Source organism: Mya arenaria, chromosome 17, assembly GCF_026914265.1.
Source record: "Mya arenaria isolate MELC-2E11 chromosome 17, ASM2691426v1".
NCBI lineage: Eukaryota > Metazoa > Mollusca > Bivalvia > Myida > Myidae > Mya > Mya arenaria.
Window position 1 is genome coordinate 33546822 of NC_069138.1, and position 12730 is coordinate 33559551.

The window sequence follows — 12730 nt, forward strand, 5'->3', positions numbered from 1 at the left end:
CAAAGCGCAAAACGAAAAACGAGTGGCGCTGCGATTTCCTTTTTTCACATGTACATGATGACGTCACCATATAAGTTAACGCCTAGAAAACTACATAAGGGGCGATATTTCCAGATGCCTTTCAAGAATCTTTTGTTCATTTTCTGCAAACTTTAATATTTTTGCAGACTTTATTTTCAAAAAAGTAGGAAAAGTGTGAGCTTTTTAGAAAAAATAGGAAAAAGTAGGAAGCTGTTAAAAAGGTAGGAACGCTGGAAGGCCTGAATTTTGGGAACTTGAGTCAGGGATAAAGGTCATATTCAAACTTTGAAAGTATTGGTACACAGGGACAGGAAAATAGTGGTTTTAATCAAGGTGATTTTGAAGTAAGTTTTGTTTAGGAGCCTGCATATTTACGGTGTGGCCAAGTAGGTAGTGTGCAGTTTGGTTGTAGCGTTAAGCTCGATCACTACAGAAGTCCGGGGAAGAGGGCGTGCTACAGGTCATTGAAACGGGCAACGGCGTCAAGTACGCGTGGAGTCATTCGCAGGCTTTCTACTGCCTCTACCAAAAAAACTAGGGAAAAAGTAGGGCATTTTTTTACCAAAAGTAGGGCAAAGTAGGGATTTCTGATGTTAAAAAGTAGGGATAAAGTAGGAATTTCTTACCGTTTTAGTTAAGACTTACCATCACCAAGACCACATCAGGCTGTGTGTATCTTCAGTTCAGTCCATGCTTGAAAGACAGGCACCTGAAATTGTTTTTTTATTTCTCTTTAAATACAAGTGCACCAATACAAAATGTTATTTACAATGCTAAGGACAAATATAATCAGCAAAACAAACATACAATGAGTATATCTAGCACATAGTTTTAAGAACATTCACATTAGTAAGGCGAGAGCTATTAGATCCTAGTCTATTACATAGTCAAGGTAAATGCAAACTGTGAATACCAACACCAGGATGTACACTAAAAGCTATATGAACAGGACTGCATGTTAATGTATGAGCTACATGTACATGTAGGTTAAACTGATGTATATTCATGTTAATATGTTGCATAACATTATAATATATTGCAAGGGCAAAGGTTATGTCAAACATGCCACAGTGTAGTATTTAAACAATCTAACTACAACAAGAGGTACAAGTAGGTTACATGTATGCATGCTTCAGTACACTGCCAAATGTTAATGTTAAATGTTACATGTACATATACATACAATTTGTGATTTATTTGCTTGAGTTGTGTCCCTTTTCTTTCTGTGAGTAGCTTGCAATCAATTTACTCTTTTTACATTCAATGTCATTTCTTTGACTTCTACAAGCCTCCAATGCACCAGTGGCTTTCTCAATTTTACTCCTTGCCACATCAAGCAATGCATGGGCAATGTCTATTTCTTTGAGGTCTTTTTTCTTGATGGCACTTGCCAATCTGTCATTTGCTTCCTTGAAAAGACTATTTGCTTTGTGCATATCTTCTTGAAGGTCTGCTTCATTTTTCTTCACTTCTTTCTCTTTTTCTGAGTTTTTTTTTTCTGTCCTCATTCTTTTTGATTGCATTCATTTCCATTTCCTTCTGCCTCTTCTGCTCAAGCTGAGCCTTTTTAAGCAAGTCTGTCTCCTGTTTTTCTTCATCTAGTCTTTTCAGATACTTTTTATGAGATTCAGCAACATACTTCATCATTGTCTTGGTTATGGGTACAGCAGTTACGTTTCCACCATACTGTGCCACAGCATCTCTGGTAAGCCTCAAGGCATTGAGGGCTTTCTCAGAAAGAAGAGTTCGTTCAGATGTTAGAATCTTCTTATTCACAGACAAACTTCGTTCAACGTCTGCATTCCCATGGGTAAGACATAAACATGACAGCACCAATTTCTGCAAAGTTGGAAATTTGGGGTTTCCACTTGCAGACTTTTTGCCGAGGACATCGTTCCAGAAGTGATCAACTCTTCAACTCATCCTTGTTGGTATATACAATACTACTTTCTATTGCTTCATTCCTGTACAGTTTCCACTCATCAGTTACCATAACAACCTCATTTGCTGTGATACTTGGCATTTCTTGTGCAAGCTCCCTCACATACTTCATGGCTGTGTTTTGCTCTCTCACTTCTGGGTGCAGACACTGTGCATACTTTACCACTTTCTGGGACAATGGTAGCTTCTTCCTAAGATATTTAGCTACTTCTATGTAGAACTGTTGCATCCCTCTCAGAAGTGGTTTCCTTCTCTCTTCACTAAGTGAACCCAAGGCTTCTTTACTCTCCCCCGTTTCCATATGTTTCATGTCTTGTAGATTCTCTTGTCAAGGTCAATGTCAATCAACTTTTTACTGCAGGCATTTCTGACTAGGTCATCCTTCACAAATCTGTTCATGACTTTTCTTAGAAGGTCTGTCGATTCTGAGTGAAGCTGATGAATCAATGGCTTCTGTTTCTGGAAAAGCTTCAAGAAAGGATTGAACAATGGTCCACAGCTGATGATGAACAAAAGCTGGATGTAAATTTCATGGGAAGACAATCCCTGGCAGATCCTTTTGTACCTTTCATTCTTTTTTAGGAAGTGGCTGGTGCGGTTGTTTTGACTGACTTGTGGGAGGTCCTTCAAAAAGTATTGCTTGCAAGCATCCCAATTGTTCCTAAGACGTTCCAAGGCAGGGATAAGAGTTAACCAACGACACTGCACATGTCTAACAAACACATCACCAGTGAGGTCCATATTCTCTAGTGTTTGTGCAAAATCTTCTTTCTGACAAGGGTGACTTTTAAACCACTGGAACAAGTCAACAGCCAGCCCCTCAACATCTTCCCCAAAGACATCAATGCCTTTTCTAAAGGCATTGTGCACCACATGTAAAGTACATGGTGTAAATTCAAAAAGCCCTTGAAGGCCATTTGATTTCAGGTGTTGATCAACAAGATTCCAAATGTTCTTGTTAACATTTGGCCCATCACTACCAATGCTCATTAACTGATGGAGTGGCAACTTTATTCCATCCTCTACCTACAAACTGTTTAATAGCTCCTCAGCTACATCCTCTTCAGGAGCATGTCCAAACATTATGGCTTTGAAGAAATGTGTCACAATTTCTCCCCTTTCTGCACTCCAAAACCTTAATAAGACATCACATTGTTTGATGCCTTGTGAATTTCCAGTCTCGTCGAACTGCAATGTATATGGCACCTTGCTTTCGATGATTTTTTTACAGAGATTTGTCCTAAAGAATGGCCCCAATCCATCAGAAAGCATGTATGAGACTTAAGATTTGCTCATAGAAAACTTTTCACTGATTGCCCCTGGAAACATTGCTGCAAATAATTCTGGTAAGTCATCACAAGCACTAAATGTAAAACCAGCTGCTGCAACTTTCATGGCCCACAGTATTTCAGCTGTCATTACTTGATCTTTCTGTGGCTTAGTTAGCAGAGGAATCTCTTTCACCCCCACATCCCCACCACCTTGTGATGTTGTAGGTTTATTCTTTGAAACATTGAAAAACATTTGAGTGCTGCTTGTGCTGATCTTCATCTGGGCAATGTCCTTATGCTTTTGGCCCTCAGCATGGTGCAATATCTGTACAGCACCATTATTGCCACATTGAATTGTTTTCTTACACAAAAAGCAGTAGCCAGCAAAGTCTGAGGAAGAGTCTTTTGCACACCATGTTCTTAGCAGATGGCCATTACAGTCTGTCTTCCCAAGCCAAGAATGGTTAAATTTTGTCTTTCCGTGCGGCATTATTTCTGGTTAGTTTTGACAAACATGCATAGTTACACCTGTAAATACAATCTAGCTGAGAAACAAGCCTAACCCAAGCTTGCTACCAGATTGTTGTGCATTATTGTCAACATGACAATGAAATGATTTGAATTTTTAAGACCTGTCATTTTCATGATTAAGCTTAACATTATATCATGTTGACAAAATGCACAACCATCTGATGGATAGTGATGAAGCAATACCAAGATATTTGCACATGTTAGATTTTTGTTAAGTGACAATTAAAAGCTTGGAATCTAAATTGATAAGTCACACTGCTGCAACTTTACTCAGACACAAGAGCAATTGGTCAATGCAGTGTTTGATACCCACAGCTGCCAATGCTTTAATCACATTTCAATGTTTTATTTAAACCTTGTAAAATTTTTGATTGATGACTTTGTTTTAAAAATTCAAGTAACATGTACATATATGGTCTAATAGACATGGGGAAAATAATACAAACACAAATGAAACCAATAAAAAAATATGTTCTTTTGAATCAGTACAGCATGGCAACTGTGGAATCCCTCAGCTAATGCATCATTGGGAATATTTATAAACCTAATTTAGACATTAATAAGCACTTGGCAGTGTTAAACTAGACTGAAGCATGCATTCATTTACAAGAGGAACACGGAAATTATAAAATAGTAGTTATTTAAACAATCAGTATGGTTTCATGTATTTACCTCATAGCCAGAATGTTGCTGAATGTTTTGCCAAGGCACCATGAGTCTTTCAAGGATGGACATCACAAGGAGACACACACACACACCTGAACAACTCATCAATTGCAACTGAAAATACAACAGAAATACCATTTTAAATATCTTCTTTTTTCATTTCATTTCAAAATGAAAAAGTAGGGATAGTAGGGCTATTTCAGAAAAAAGTAGGGCAAAGTAGGGATCAAAAGAAAAAGGTAGGGAAAAGTAGGGACCAGTAGAAAGCCTGCATTCGGACTCCACACACTTGAACCAGCCAAATTGCGTTCATACCCCGATAATGACATCAATCCCGCATTTAAGTTTTCCCTAATATTTATCTGGACCAATCCCAGCTTACCATTCAATTCTAGGGATACCACTTGAGGTCTTTATTAAGCAGTTATTTAGCACGTCTTGCTTCGCCAACAGCTGATAATGAACTCCCAGAGATCTGTTCGCGCGCCAGTGGCGTTAACACTTCATGTGTTAACACTTGCACTACAGCAATTCATTTCCTAATTAACTTTATATTTAATTAATATTTTATTTTCATAGCAAATTTTCATATAAAAACACTTATAATGCAGATAACAGTTCTTGGTGTCGGATGGTATCGAACCCTTGTCGGAAAATTCAATAAAATTAATAGTCAAACACCTTTATCGATCAGGAAAACAAGAAATTAGAAAACAACTACTGGATTTTCAAAGCTATTGGTAGCATAACCTGATAATATCATGTGCCAACATTTTGCTGAACCTCTTTGCTAGCAATCTAATTCGTCAATTTCAAACACATAATTTTAGCCTATTCCAACATTTGTCGTAAGGTTCCAGCTGTCAATATCTTAGCTTTAATCCTCGAATGATTCGCCACCCTTTACTTCATAATAAAAAATAAGGAAAAGGTGCAGGCGCATTTTACAAAAACATGAAATAGTCCCTTGAAGGTCAGCATTTGTCACCTTTACACTTCCAGTATTCTTCGCTCAAGTCGCTTTAAACTGCTGTCATCTTGGAGGAAATCAATATGTATTTTCCGATAATTAACTATAAGGCAGGTTAATTATGAATAGTGAAACACCGCACCAGAACATATGCATTCAGTGATTAAACATCATAAAGAATATCCAGTGAACTGGGGATGAGCAAAAAAAGTCAGGTGACCACAAATGCAAACGCCAGTAGTATTTTGGCTCGATTGATCGTCAATCAAAGTAGGTTTCTTATCGATATTTTTGTTATACGCGAGAGTTCGTTCAAATGACATAGCGCAAAAAAGAATGCTTTGTTTTGTCTTTCGATCGGTGTATTGGTCACCATTCATGTCTGCATAGTTTCCGAGAACACTTCGATACAAATTGTGTCCATGACTGCCAACGCACATATTAAGATAAATTGCCACATTTTTAACCAGGTTTTCAACGAAAACCGGGTTATTAGAATGAGGTTGTCGTCGGGCGGGCGGGCGTCAAACATCGGTTTCTGTTCAATAACTTTAGTTAGCATTGATAGATATTGATGAAACTTGGTGTGTAGGTAGCTTATGGTAAGAGCTAGCTTGGGATTGCTTTTGAGGGGGGTGGGGCTAAGGTCAAGGTCACTGTTACTAAAAATAGAAAAATGGTTTCTGTCCAATAACTTTAGTAATCATTGATAGATATTGACGAAATTTGGTGTGTAAGTTGCTTATGTAAAGAGCTAGCTTGGGAGTGCTTTTGAGTGGGGAGGGGCTTAGTTCAAGGTCACTATTACTTAAAATAGAAAAATGGTCAAGGTCACTGTTACTTAAAAAAGAAAAATGGTTTCTGCCCAATAACTTTAGTTAGCATAGACAGATATTGATGAAACTTGGTGTGTAGGTTGCATATGTACAGACCTAGCTTGGGATTGCTTTAGAGGGGGGTGGGGCTAAGATCAAGGTCGCCTGTTACTAAAAATAGAAAAATGGTTTCTGCCTAATAACTTTAGTTAGGATTGATAGATATTGACGAAAGTTGGTGTGTAGGTAGCTTATGTGAAGAGCTAGCTTGGGATTGCTATTGAGGGGGGAGGGGCTAAGGTCAAGGTCACTGTTACTTAAAATAGAAAAATGGTTTCTGCCCAATAACTTTAGTTAGCATTGACCGATATTGATGAAACATGGTGTGTAAGTTGCTTATGTGAAGAGCTAGCTTGGGATTGCTATTGAGGGGGGAGGGGCTAAGGTCAATGTCACTATTATTTAAAATAGAAAAATGGTCAAGGTCACTGTTACTAAAAATAGAAAAATGGTTTCTGCTCAATAACTTTAGTTAGCATTGACCGATATTGATGAAACTTGGTGTGTAGGTAGCACATGTACAGACCTAGCTTGGGATTGCTTTTGAGGGGGTTGGGGCTCAGGTCAAGGTAGCCTGTTACTAAAAATAGAAAAATGGTTTCTGCCCAATAACATAAGTTAGCATTGATAGATATTGATGAAACTTAGTGTGTAGGTAGCTTATGTGAAGAGCTAGCTTGGAATTGCTTTTGAGTGGGGAGGGGCTAAGGTCAAAGTCACTATTACTAAAAATAGAAAAATGGTTTCTGCCCAATAACTTTAGTTAGCATTGACCGATATTGATGAAACTTGGTGTGTAGGTAGCTTATGTACAGACCTAGCTTGGGATTGCTTTTGAGGGGGTAGGGGTCAAGGTCACTGTTACTAAAAATAGAAAAATGGTTTCTGCCCAATAACTTTAGTTAGCATTGATAGCTATTGATGAAACTTAGAGCGAAGGTAGCTTATGTGAAGAGCTAGCTTGGGAGGTGGGGTCAAGGTCACTGTTCCTAAAAATAGAAATATGTTTTTCTGCCAAACAACTTAGTTAGAATTGATGGATAGTGATGAATCTTAGTGTGAATATAGCTTATATGAAGCTGCAGATTGAACTTGCTCATAAAACAAATTAATTGGCTATAATTTCTGATTGCCCATAACAAAAATCTGGTTTCGTCGCATTGCGGCGCTTCTAGTTTCAATTGTTTTGACTTTCAGTTGTTCAATAATGGCTTTTATTTGTTTTATGAATATTTTGTGCGATGCAATTTGTACAAACAAACGCAATTTCTGAAGTATTTAAATTTGGCAAACGCACGTTGGCATTTTCATAAGGCAAACGTACGTAGTCTACCTAAAATGACAAACGCACGTAGGCATCTTATATAAAAATAGTAATAATGAGTTATCGTATATGTCGAAAGCTTTTAAAACTTTTTATTCTTTCTATATCCATAACTATTGCTGTAAGATTTTTGAATTTATATTTCATTATTTTGATCATAATGCTTACGGTCATATGCATAAGGGAAAGTGAAACGCTTTATGTCGTTTTACTTAGCTAGATAAGCCATCTTTTAGGATTTTAATAAGACTTTGTTTGCACGAGACTTTATGAAAATGCCTTTACAGATGATATTCTTTTAACAAACTACAATTTGTGTAATATATTTTGCGAAGTAAATCAAGTGGCGCTTAATTAATGAATGACGGTGTCTGTTTCAGTGATGTCATTTGTTTGCCACGTTTGTGGGAATGCGTTGAAAACGACATGGGGGTTGAAATTGCATTAGCGTCGCCATGACGGTGTGAAAGCATTTACATGCTGTTAGAAACAGTTACCACGGAGAGCTTGACGCGCCATATGTAAGTGTATTCTAGTATTAATACTTATATTAAGTGCTTATATTATTATTGTTTTATTCTATATTATTCTATAATTAAGCAATTATCTACCAGTCACAAGAACAGGCGTTTTTATTAAAGGTTACCAAAATATTGCAATTACAAGTATTTTAATTGCATACTTTTAAAGGCATACATGTATTTATACAGGTGCACCACACATGGATCCAATAAGCAGTTTCTGTGCCCGAAATGCATGCAGGAGGTCACCACACATACGTACCTGAACAGGCATTTGCGAGGAGAAGATGGCACGAAACGTTATACGTTCGACATGTGTGGGATTTCAATGGAGGAGAAATGGACCTGAAGGCTCATATGGACGACCATACTGGCGACAAATCATACCAGTGCGCTGAATGTGGGAAATGTTATCGACATAGAAGTAGTGCAAGCAAAAGCTATTAAACACACCAAATAAAACATCAAATTTTAGATAATAAGTATCTTTCATGGCCGGGAGTGCAAGTTTCATTCCAACCCGAACATAGAGTGTATTGCGGAAGCGGGGTTTACCGTGTTTCCGTAAAACACCCTGCGAGAGTGGTTGGATGAAACTATCTTACACGAGCGGCGATGATCCTTGAAAAACCTGGAAATCTTGTGTGCGTAGTGAATATAATGTGCGTATAGATTTGTAATAATTCGTGGTTGTTATGGATATGCGTGCAGTGATTCAGGTTATGTTTGTTATGATTAAATATTTATAGTTCTAAAAAGAGGACGGCGTTATTTCTTGAATGGAGTGCGAAAACGTTTCTACTGCTCCATTTGAAGCGAGAAATAATCAATTTCGATTTTTAAAATTGCCACGAAACAATGTTTCTATGATGCTACAGACGACTGTCGTCTACAAGGGAGGTAAGTGTGTGATGTCGATTGAAATAAATGAATTCCATACGGGTACTTGTTTTATCTTGGCCCTTGCCAAATTTTTAGGTCAACTTATCTGATGTGGAAGAAAGTAGAATCTCAGGCAGATCATAACAAAGGTATTGTTTATTAATTAATCGTTATGTTATTTGATTACTTATCTTTGATTTTATCTGATTATCTGTGATCGCTTTTATTGTCAATCATTTTATTCAATGTATAAAACTAATCTAAGATATACAGTTATTGAATAAATAAAGAAAATTTCCATTATAATGCCTTTATTTCTGTAAAACAGCATATATACATAAAGTTCAAAGAGTATTTTCAGTGATATAAACATTGTTCCGGGTAAAGCATACATTGTCATTGTATCATCGCAATATCATTTTATGGTTATCATTATCACAATAACTGTCATTAACAATTATCATGACAGTATTATCATCACAACACGAAGAATGGTTAAATAAAAGGTTCATTAAAGATGTTTAAATTATGTTCAAATGAAACGTTTATCCATATGCGATCTGTTACTAGCATCTTAGAATCGTTGCGTCTGGCCACACCAATGGTTCCCTTCTGTAATGCCTTTCTGTTTATCAAAACAGTCTTGTACTGTACTGTACTCCGACTCTGTATCAAACATGTGGTTCCTGAAATGTGACATTTATAATACAACAGCTGTTCTAAATGTTCGAGATAAACATTTAACAAGCATTGTTAAGTTAGTTAAGTCTGTATACCACCAGTATTGCCGGATGAAAGTTTGTTCGAGAACTCATATTTCCCGCAACACTCCCGCATAATATCGTGTCAATGTTTGTTACGTACCATAAATTTGTATAACTTTCATAATGATGGATATTTAATAATAAAGCGGATACATATCGTCAATATCTTTAACACATTTTCTGTTTTAAAGGCTAACGAAATATTCGTTTGCTTCTTATTATAGATGCCTACGTGCGTTTGCCATTTTAGGTAGAGTACGTACGTTTGCCAAATTTGAAATACATATTGCATCGAACAAAGTTTTCATAACGCAATTAAAAACAATTATTGAACAACTGAAAAACAAACATTTGAATAAAATGTGGCAATTTATCAAAATATGTGACAATAAAATACTACCGATCGAAAGACAAAACAATGCATTCTTTTTTGCGCTATGTCATTTAAAGAACTCTCGCGTATGACAAAAATATCGGTAAGAAACTTACCTTTATTGACGATCAATCGAGCCAAAATACTACTGGCGTTTGCATTTGTGGTCACCGGACTTTTTTTGCTCATCCCCGGTGAGTGAACTCTCCCAGTGACATTAGTAGTTCATGTAACCCTGGAAGCTGAACTCATGTTGAGCAGTCGAAAACAAGCTGCTCTCCAAGTCCATTCAGGAAAAGATGAAAGGACAATCTAGACGTCTTCAAAAGCCAGATTGACACACGACTTCACTGTATTCTTCATCAGTAAATGAGACACAGGATGTTGCCAAGTACACTAAGTAGTATGAGAAATGCTTCATGGAAGGGCAGTGGTCACATGCAATCAACATTTTGTCAAAATCTTTAGACAGGTGTCAATCCTACAAAACGTACAGTTTTCAAGGATGAATATCGCGTGAATTTTCCTGTGAATGAATTTCGTAAAGTATTCTCAATGGTCAACGGCTTGATGATCTTAAATTTCTACAAAAGCGTCTTTGCATCAGTTCTTTCAAATCCGTGGGATAGGGTAAGCAGTTGAACTCGCAACCTCTGAAATCTATTGCGTCTCTACGTTGTCAAGGGCATGTAGCTGCACGGATGGGGCTTGTTGGCATGTCATACCTTAATTTGGGCTCATTAAAGGTACAATTTGAAAGATTATGAGCCAAATAGTGATAGCAAGAACAGATTGAGGCATGTTTACCATATCATTTTTGTAAAATAATTTAGTATACTTAGTGGTATAATTTACAAAATCAATATGACATGATGCATTGTTATAATTTCTTAACCATTTAGAATAACTTGCTTCAGGTTAAAATCTCAATTATAATCTTGACTATGTTTTACATAAATTCGCTTTTTTATAATATTCACAATTTTAAAATCACGGGTCATGGTAATAGCGGGGACTTTGATTTTTGGTTCAGGGTAAAATCTCCGGACGAACTGATGGTAAAATCCCCACCAAATGCCCCCGCACCCCAGGGACCCTAGGTAAAGTCCATTCCCCACTATATACGGCGCGAAGACAAAACCACTGCATTCACCCAGCACTGCGGGGATACCGGAAAGGTAAAAACACGGCCCATTTCCACCGCTATCTCCCCGGACCTGGGGGCCGTAGTTATAATAGACTGGTGCATTACAGTCTTAAGACCGATGAATAGCATGCTTTATCCATTCGTTAGTTAACGTATTTTGTGCCTGCTAAATTCTGCAGAAGAATAAACAGATATCCATTTCCATATTGTTGCGCTATCGTTCATGTTTTAAACGAATGCAAATTGTTCAGAAAAATATATACCATTCTTAGGGCCAAGTGTCAAAATGCCACTGAATGTCTTGCATCGCATCTAGTCCTGCACTGTAAACTTACTGATAATAATAAAGATAACATGTGGAAATTTTGATATAATGACATGCCAGCAAGTGCTTATCACTGTTTAGTCTTAATGAAACCAGAATACCAAATGATACAACTGCTTTCAGGATAAACATAATCAGCCCTAAACGGCAAACTAGTGACAGTTTCTTTTTGAGTAGTATTGCGCTATATTCATTTTTCAGTGCGTAACGGAGGATGTTTTATAAAGTTGTCAGGTATGCTGATATTGAATATTAAGTGTTGAATTACTACAGTACTTATCATAGAAAATAAATCAATCCTTTTGTTTAAGGCTATTTCGGATGATTCCTTATCATAACTGTTCGTATGTACCAGTTTCGTTCGAAAATTCATATGCAATACTCAAATATATCATCTGCTATATGATTGTATAATTTGTGTAAACTGTATATATATGAATGTCTCCGCTACTGTTATCGTTGAACAGCCTTTTGTTGGAACGTGTTTTCTCCCACCTCAAATAAATAGACCCAATATTTTAACCATACTACAAAATCTTATCTTGCCCACGGGTGAAGATAAAATGCCCGTATGGAACTCCTTTTAATTGTCGCCACATTGTAATTACCTCCCTTGTTGAAGACTGCTGTCTGTAGCATCATGGAAACTTTGTCTTGTGGCAATATTTAGAATGATAACTATTTCTACTATGTCACCTTAAAACAGTTTTCACGCACCTTTTAAAAATAATAGTTCACTCTCCTTAATTAGAACTATTTAAAGACCGATTTGACTATTAACAAGACCTAAATCACTGAACATGACCTAAATCATTGCGCGCATATCCAAGACAACCACGAATTATGGCATATCCATTTGCAATTATTTTCACTAAGCACAGAAGAGTTACAGCAAAAACAAACATTTTTACTTAATTTTGTTTAACTGAGGTGAGAGAAAAAGAATCTACCATAGCCGCTCGCGTAAGATATATTCACCAGACCCTCGCGCAGTGTTTTGCGGAAACTCGGTAAACCTCGTTTCCGCAAAACAACCTACGCTAGGGTCAGAATGAACCTATATTACACTAGCGGCCATGGAAGTTACTTGTGGTTTCTCTATAAGAGTATGATGAAAAT